The following is a 10,045-nucleotide window of genomic DNA, read 5'->3' as shown; positions in this document are numbered from 1 at the left end:
TAATATAAAGTTCAAACATTAAAGACAAGTAAACAGTCAATAATAAAATAAGACAGAATAAACAATTAACAAATAAACAAAGATACAAATGAAACCATTTACAGTAGGCCTACTTGTGAAAACTGTATTACTGTATGAAGTAAATATACAGAAGTGATTTAGTTGAGAGCAGCGAGACCTTCTGTTTTAATAATGTTAATCGAACAACAAAAGAAAAACAGATTATCAAAGATTCTGCTTTCACTTTAACGCCTAATGATGCCACCTTATATTGACACATCCGATATTTTGAATGAATAAATGTCTTTATTGTCATTTGTACAAGTACAACGAAATTGAAATGCAATCCTTTGGGTGCATAATCTGATCAAATAAATCTAAATGAAATAAAAAATCGAATAAATAATAAATAACACACCATGCCACACACACATTCAGCAGTTTAAGTTATTGCAGTATTTATAACAGATGTGGCTTTGGCATAGAAACTGTTAATCTCACATTCAGCAGACAGTTGCACACGACTCATATTCAACTTTGCATATGATGTTCAGTTTAAGTTATTTCTTAATTGTTTACGTTTACTTAAGACTATGTTTATGTGGATACTCGTCAAAATGGGCATTTTGACTTAATGTTGTGTGTATTTGCTCAAGAAGATGCAAAAGATAACTCAATTTGGTACCGCACCGATTTCTGTTTTGCAGCATCTTGCGCTAGAATGGCTTAAAATCACTTGAATGTTTAAACTGACAAGACTTAACACGTGGAAATGATCAACTTTCTAGAGGAAGCACCACTGACCCTATCATTCAGATAGATAGGTTGGCTGAAGCCTCCCTAAAAAGGGCCTAGAACCGCCCCTGCCTCTGACAAACCAAAGTGCAATACCTTAATCTGCACAATTAATCTGTGTGTTTAAGAAATGTGCCACCAATCGCAGGAACCAAAGATCTTAGCTATGTCGATTGGGTAAGGAAGTGATGCGTAGATGTGGAAGTGCCTGAATGTGCAAGCCAAGTGAATTGTTTTTAAATTAAGTATCATTTTCAATACTAGGAAACACTATTTGTCATTATTGTTATTACATTGCACACATTTGTCTGTACTACAGAAAATTATGTCAACTATTCAGATGGAGCAAACAAGTGTTAATCACATGAACTGACATACAGCATTCAATGGCTTTAGAGAAAAAAAAATCATATAAATAACTGGGTTCCACTGGAAGATTTACTGTACTGTTTGAGTTTACTTTGACTGTGAAGCACTCATTGTGGGAACAATCATTGTGTAATTAGACATTTTATGTTTTGTTTTATTCTGAATGATTTTAGTGATTTTTATGTGATCTATATACTGTATGTTGTGCCGAAATGAGATTTCAAACCCTCAGTGTAACTTTTTTTTTTTCTTTTACAGCCTTTGCTGGGACAAAATCCTTTTGTGATTGTCCCTGTCAAGTTTTAAACATTTATGCTTTAAACATAATTTCCCTGGTATACATAGTTGTCATATACGTCTATTTTAAATCCGTTTTATATTTTTAAAGTTATGGGTTGAGGGTTGTAACATGAAGAGCAGCTGTGACAAAAAGGGCTTTATAATACAATGATCGCTAATAATGAAATAAATCAAATGAAGTACAACCAGCAACAGTGTCAGTTACTTCAATCATTCCGTGGGATTTTATTGTCTTTTGTTTATTTATTTACTCATTCATTTTCCTACAGATACACTTTTGGAAGTAAAGGTTCAGTGGAGGTCTATATAAAACCCTAGGGTTCTTGACTCAATTTTAAAGAGGAGAAATGTCTTAAATGATTGCATAATACTTGTTTAACAGGTTATTTCAATTTTTTGTCTAGTGATAAAGTATGTTTACGAACTATTTAATTCATAAAATTGAATTACAATTAAACTAATTAAAACAAAATGTATTAAATAAAACCAAATCTATAAAATGATCCCATGATGGGAACCCATAAAAGGTTCTATGGTATGAGGTGCCTGAAAGAACCCTTTAAGGTTTTATATAGAACCTCTTCTTCTAGTGTAGTAATTTTATGATCTTGGGCATATAGACCTGCAGGATGCCTGAAAGATTAAAAAAAATTAAATGGAATAAATGTAATGGAATAACTGTCTAACAGTTCTATAATGTTATACAAAAAGTTATACAGTCACTTAACGTTACAGAAACATAATCGGCTGTTTGTCCATTTTAAATTGGCTTTAATGCATGGCTTTTCTGCGATCATGTTTCTCTAGTCTGCTTAAGCCCGTCTCTAGAGTGAAGTGTGCACTGGCTTTATCTTCCTTCCAAACCAGCTCAACGTCATACTGCCATCTGCTTGTTAAAATGAGCTCAGCTGTTTCTTTCTGGAGTTTTAGTTGAAGGACTGCTATTTGGCAATGTGTTCAATTTGGCAGTTTGGAGCAGTTAGTCAATTATTCAATTAGTTAATTAACTGAAATGAATTTGTATAGTTCTAGATCCCAGAATAAATATAGCTAGTTTATATAGTATATTCATTTTGTATACAGTCTTGTATTTATAATAAAAAGAACAATGTCCTGATGAACAATAATAATACAGAATAATTACCCTTTAAAACATTCCAGTCTAACTTGGCACACAACTTATCAAACGTCTTACCAGTTGTGGGATTTTTAACTTCTCTGTAAATCTCCAGTCATCTCTCATCTTTGTGAGACATACTGTACCAAGTTTTACTGTACCTTTTATACCCAAACACGATCCCCTCACCTATTACCAGTTCACCTGCTAATTGTGGACTGTTTCAACAGTTTAACTACGATATTCTAGAGTCTTTTCACATTTATTTTGGCTCTGTCCCAACTTTTTTGGAGTGTGTTGCAGCCATCAAAATCAAACTGTTTATATTTACAAAATACAATTAATTTGGCCAGTGAAAACATTGGAATTGTTTTCTTTGTACTTTTGTCAGTTAAATAAAAGTTACAGAGAATCAACAAAACACAGACTCTTGATTTTATTGTATTTTACAAAATCTCCCAACTTTTCTGGATACATGGACATTTCTCTGAGTTATCATGGTTTCAGTTATGATTCAAGAGTACTTTGAAGAGCTCAGTCTATTTAAAAGGATTGTAACCACCAGAGGAAAACCACATCATTGGGGATGGTGGTTAAGCTCCTCAGTCTCCCTTATCACTCAGCACAGAGAGCCACTTACAAATCCAATTCAACAGTGTGTTCATTATCGTCACTCAGAAGGTCAACGAGCATAGAAAGGTCATTTGGCATTATAGCGGCGTTCCCTCTTTTAAAGCGTAAATCCATGCTTCTCAGTCGAGGTCATTGCTTGTTGAAGTCAATATCTGCATCACAAACCGGGATGTTATGGACTCAAAGGAAACACAACAAAACCCAGACGACAATAATGACCTGGGATGTTAAGAATGTATCTCTGACACCATCAATATAAAAATGTTTACAAAATAAAAGTTATTACGTAGCCTACTTTAAATTTAATGATTAATATTCTTAATTTAAAATAGTATTTTGAGCACTATACTTACTGAATACATTAAATCAATTTAAAATGAACTTTCATTGTTAATTGAAATTAATTCATTTAAATGTATGTCAATTGTTCGTTCTAAATAAGGCATTTTTAGACTTTTTTTCTGCAATCTTTTCTGACGGAGGCCCAGGATTTCTCTGTTCCCATTGCATTCCGTCATGTCTTTTTCAGTTTCCACTGGGATTGAGTCAGAACTGTTCCTCTGATGAGACAATTAGGGTGGGGGACCGGATGGATGGACCCCCAACTATTAGCTCATTCATGAAGTTGTACCTCTTCCATGATGAAATACCAAGACCAGTGGGTTCACTTGACTCAATCTCAACCTCAGTGGGTGGCTTCCTTATCTCAAAACTGATTCTTACTCATATGATCTTAAGACTTTACATCAAGCCAAAACAAATAACAGACATACCCCAGTGTTGCACAATCTATGCAATTGCAAGAGATATATACACATACTGTAAGGGTTTAGCAACTAGTTCATTTCCATCCATCTTCTTTAGATGACATCTAACGTTCTTATCAATCCAGCAGTAATAAACATTAGATGACAGTTGTCAACCTTTTCCTGGTGTATCAGTGCAATCCTATTCAGTAAAGTGTTGTTTTTTGTAAATAAATAATTGCATAAACGTTATAAAGCACTTTCCACAAACAAGGCCTGTCAATGAATAGAGCTTCAGCAAATGATTGCCAACCTCAGGAGGTCAAATTAAATTTTATATTATATAACATATGATCCTACAAGTCTGATTAAACCATCAAAATATGAGTGGATAAGTATATGTGTGTGTTTTGTTCTTCCCTCATATATATACACTCACCTAAAGGATTATTAGGAACACCATACTAATACTGTGTTTGACCCCCTTTCGCCTTCAGAACTTCCTTAATTCTACGTGGCATTGATTCAACAAGGTGCTGAAAGCATTCTTTAGAAATGTTGGCCCATATTGATAGGATAGCATCTTGCAGTTGATGGAGATTTGTGGGATGCACATCCAGGGCACGAAGCTCCCGTTCCACCACATCCCAAAGATGCTCTATTGGGTTGAGATCTGGTGACTGTGGGGGCCATTTTTGTACAGTGAACTCATTGTCATGTTCAAGAAACCAATTTGAAATGATTCGAGCTTTGTGACATGGTGCATTATTCTGCTGGAAGTAGCCATCAGAGGATGGGTACATGGTGGCCATAAAGGGATGGACATGGTCAAAAACAATGCTCAGGTAGGCGGTGGCATTTAAACGATGCCCAATTGGCACTAAGGGGCTTAAAGTGTGCCAAGAAAACATCCCCCACACCAGGGGCGTCACTAGGCCCTTTTTAGGGGGGCTTCAGCCCCCCTAAACTTCTGCCTAGCCCCCCTAAAAATGTGAGATTAATGTAGGCTACACAAATTCGTGTTCGCTTCAGTCTTGTTATAATCAGATTCAGCGCGTTCTTCATCTTCAATCCGCAGCGGCGCCGAGCAGAGAGCACGTCAGAAACAGAGGACAGGGTGTGTGTGTGTGTGTGTGTGACTGTGTGTGTGTTCATGTGTGTGTTTATCTGAGCCTCATTGGTCTGTCACTGCTCGTCAATGTCAGAATATTTGAGATGACCAATCAAATCAAAGTAGGCGGGCTTTATGTTCACAGACGCTGCTGAGCGCGAATTTTGCTGAAATTCGCGTACGGTCAAGTGCGAGATAAGATGTAAGTAGCTAAACTTAACATTTCATATTTTACTTTTTTTATGTCATAAATGTTAAACGAATGACAAAAAAATAATCAGGCAAACTAATATAGTTGTGTCTAATTTCGCCATTTTGAGCTGAAAATAGTCCTAACGTGACTCATGTAATGTAATAATTAGTTTACAAGAAACATTAACAAAGCCGTTTTCATCATGTTAGGCACAAGATTAATAATGAATGTGTACATGAGAATATAATACAAATTGTAGCCTTTAGTAAAAAAAGAAAGAGTGATGGAGATGAGAAGAGAGCAGCAGGTACTGACAAAAAAATAATCTGCCCACTGACATGGTTTTAAAGCTATTTCTTATCCTTTTTTTTTGGTCTTCAAACGTCTTGAAATGCACATATCAGAGAAATAAAAAATTTGAACCCCCTACCAACCTCAAATTTAGGACCTCTGTGATTATAAAGCCCTGTCTACGGCCCTGTATTAGGCATAAGATCAATAATAAATGTGTAGCCTACATATTGTGAATGCATTTAATAAACTTAATTACCTTTAGTAGCTTTCAGTAAATAAACGCGTCTGAGAAAATGATTCAGGCAAAATCAACCTATCAGTTGACCCTATGTTTACTTTCTTCACTGACAGACAAAAATGAAAAGCCTATATCAGTCAAAGCTCAGCTTTAGGAGGGGAAGAGACAGGGCAAGAGAAAAACAAAGAGAAAAAGAGTGTGATGCTGATGAGGAGAGAAAAATAATCAGCTGCCCACTATCCAAGTTTTTTGGCCTTCAGAACATCTTAAAATACACATATGTAGATCAGAGAAATCAAAATTTTCTCGGGGAGACCCCGAACCCCCGTATTTGCCCTGCCTCACATTTGGGACCACAGTTATTATAAAACCGTGCCTTTGCATCGTAATGAAAATGGTTAATAGTGAGCTTTAGATCCTAAACTAAAGTGTTACATTTTTTATATATTTTTTAAAAATCACATTGGGGGCTTAGCCCCCCTAAAATGAAAATCCTAGTGACGCCCCTGCCCCACACCATTACACCACCACCACCACCACCAGCCTGCACAGTGGTAACAAGGCATGATGGATCCATTCTGTTTACGCCAAATTCTGACTCTACCATCTGAATGTCTCAACAGAAATCGAGACTCATCAGACCAGGCAACATTTTTCCAGTCTTCAACTGTCCAATTTTGGTGAGCTCTTGCAAATTGTAGCTTCTTTTTCCTATTTGTGGTGGAGATGAGTGGTACCCAGTGGGGTCTTCTGCTGTTGTAGCCCATCCGCCTCAAGGTTGTGCGTGTTGTGGCTTCACAAATGCTTTGCTGCATACCTCGGTTGTAACGAGTGGTTATTTCAGTCAAAGTTGCTCTTCTATCAGCTTGAATCAGTCGGCCCATTCTCCTCTGACCTCTAGAATCAACAAGGCATTTTCGCCCACAGCACTGCCGTATACTGGATGTTTTTCCCTTTTCACACCATTCTTTGTAAACCCTAGAAATGGTTGTGCATGAAAATCCCAGTAACTCAGCAGATTGTGAAATACTCAGACCGGCCTGTCTGGCACCAACAACCATGCCACGCTCAAAATTGCTTAAATCACCTTTCTTTCCCATTCTGACATTCAGTTTGGAGTTCAGGAGATTGTCTTGACCAGGACCACACCCCTAAATGCATTGAAGCAACCGCCATGTGATTGGTTGATTAGATAATTGCATTAATGAGAAATTGAACAGGTGTTCCTAATAATCCATTAGGTGAGTGTATATATATATATATACATATATATGAATGACATAAACCAACTGCAATCCCCCTATGACATTTGGATTTGAAGATATCACTCTTTGGGTTTGGGTTGCTGGGGTGCTCGACCATGGTTTCTAGGGCATGGCTAGGAAGTGTTGAAGGTGATTTGTGATTGGCTGTTTACTGCCCCAAGTCGAATGAGCCCATCCTCATGTTTCTATGACACTTCTATCCAAAGATATCCCTTTGACCTCTTTCAGTGGAAGTCTATGAAACGAGTTGATAGGGTGCTCTAAATGGTTGCTAAGGCGTGGCTTGATGGCTTCATGGTAATCCTGATAGACCACCCCCTGTCTCTATGACACTGTGATCCAGTTATGTTTAATACAAAATTCCTATGCAAGTTACATAGTAGGATAAACACGTATGCGCAATCCCTGTTTCATGGGCCGTCCCTTTGCCATAGTATGCATATGGAGCAACTTTGGGCAGCTCCTGCCCCCCAGGGGTACAACTTACACCACATTGTGAGGTATGTTCTTACAGAGCCTGCCAGCCTCTTCAAATGTGGAAGCACTTATGTTTCTACGAAATCCTCGCTCAGAGCTATAACTTGCCAAAATACTTTGCAATGTTAAGTCTATGGGATCTTTTGCCCAATTTTTCACCCGCTGGGTGAACATCGTACGCCCGATCGCTTATATAAGATATAGCACACCTCTCCTCAATAATCCGCACGATTTGACGCCTTGGTATATGACAAACAGGACAAATGCAGGAAACTATTGCAAAAACAAAATTACAAAAGTTACATCGTTATGAGCCTAAAATGTGTTATTTGCCTATTTTTCACCAATAAAGAGTGGTTGTACCATGTCAATAACCTTTCCATTTGAGTCCTGGTGTGAAAAGTGGGTTCATTTGTCTTTGTCTGTTGTGTGGTTCACAAATCTGCCTTTTTCGCCCCTAGCGCTGACATCACTTCAAGATGGCTTGCAATCGAACCCCATGGGACATTAGTTGACCTCGGCAACATCAAAGATTCTTAGCTAGACACCATTATGGTGCCAAAAAAACAAGTTTACAAAAAAATGCCAAACGGGTGCATGGGAACCTATTTCTCCTGCTAGACTAATACAACGACTTTCTAAATCGATAGGGGACCTAACAATGCCCCATGCTCAGGACATCTTGCAAAGAGACTCACAGAGAGCCTACAACTTGCAATTGCTATCATAGCGGAGCTCTGGGGAGCGGAGGCCTCAGTAAGATAACTCTCTGTAGCAAGAGCAGGCCTAGCAATGCTCGCAGTAGCAAGGAGGCTCACAGAGAGCCTAACCACTTAGCCTATGGCTGAACTCATAGGATGAATACACTATGTCCTACGCCTGTGAAGGAAGCCACATGACAGTGCTAGCCGCCTGACACAATAATGGGCGGAGCTCAGAGGAGCAGAGGCCTCTAACAGAACGACTCTCTATAGTGAGAGGAGGCCTAACAAGGAACAACTTAGACCCAGGCTGCTCAGGGGAGCGAACAAACAATAGTTAAAAGTACTCACACCTAGATGCACCAGAGGAGGCTCAGGAAGGAGAGCCTACAACTCAGTGCTACAGTCTAACTCTGGCTCAGACAAAACCAAGGCTTCAATATGCTGACTCTCTATGACGAGAGTAGGCCTAAATAGGTTCTATACTCAGCGCAGCTTCAAGGAGGCTCAAAGAGAGCCTATAGCCTACAACTCGGAATTGCATAAAGGGTTGTATAATTCCCTTAGAAAAGAGAAGGCCTAGCAACTCTTTATCAAAAGAGCAGCCAAGGCCAAGGAGGATCAAGTGAGCCTAGCAACTCAGCATTATTACCCCGTCAAGCTCCCATCAAGGAGCCACGTAGTGCGCCTAACAACTCGATGCAGCCCCAAGCAGAGCACTGAGGAGCAGTTTCTATAAAAGCAGTAGCCAAGGAGGCTCAAAGAGATCCTAACGACTTGACAACACTGCCCACTAAAAATGAGAAGCCTAACAATGCTCCAGACCTAAGCAATAGCTTAGGGGGCTCAGAGAGCCCAAAACAGCTCCATCGAGCCTCCTCGGGAACTCGACCGTATGCTGGTGAAGCTCAAAAGAGCGGTGGCTAGACTTCCAGTAACTCGTCATATGCGGAGCAGGCGGGCTGAGAGCGCTCAGAAGCATCGGCGATCTCATCAGCCTCGTCCTGCTCGTTTTTGGCTCTAAGCCAGGAGCGTGCTCGTTGGTGGATCATAATCCGGCAGCTCGCTCTCGTCAGCCGCAGATGAATGAGAAATATATTAATACCTTTCTCAAACTCCTCGGCGCACTCCACCTACTCGCCTCAGCCGCAGCAGGTCCTGAACTGTGAGGCACAGATGGCTGTCCCAATTCCCTAAAGAAAAGGGACAGACGAGAGTGAAGTTTCTTCAAGTGCTCACAATGCATGAAAAAAGCCCCTTCACGGACTGAGCGTGCATACTCCTCGCCCATGCAAATGTTGCACATATCGTGTGTCATCAGGTGTCAGAAAACGCTGACACGGATGCACACACTTCTTAAAGGACTTATCACTAGTGATAGCCATAATCGTCTTGTTTTAGACACACGATCAAACAAGTCAAGAAAGAGGATGACATATTTCACAGGTGCCCTTTTATACTCACAAACGCACCAGTGGTGGTGTCTTAGGCTGCCGCCTGCCAATGTCAAGTTCATTGTCTTGTTTAGACTCATGATTCAGACATGATCACATCGGAGGCATTTCCCATAGCACTCTCTAGGGGACGCACCGCGAGTTCCCTTTTCGAAAGGTAGATCTCACAGCAACACATGAGGCACTTTTCCAGTGCGTGTTACGACTCGGCTTGACTCGCTTTACTTTGGTTCGTTTTGCTTTTACACTGCAGTTTAGTACCTCTTCAAAGTGGGTGGGGTTATAGACTGATCGGTATAGTTGCGCTGCCTCTACTGCCGCTCCTCGGCTACCAACGAGAGGAACGTCTGCA

This window comes from Rhinichthys klamathensis, unplaced genomic scaffold, assembly GCF_029890125.1.
Source record: "Rhinichthys klamathensis goyatoka isolate OS25496 unplaced genomic scaffold, OSU_Roscu_1.1 h1tg000191l_1, whole genome shotgun sequence".
Classification (NCBI taxonomy): domain Eukaryota; kingdom Metazoa; phylum Chordata; class Actinopteri; order Cypriniformes; family Leuciscidae; genus Rhinichthys; species Rhinichthys klamathensis.
The sequence above is the reverse complement of the archived record's forward strand: the minus strand, read 5'-3'. Positions refer to the sequence as shown.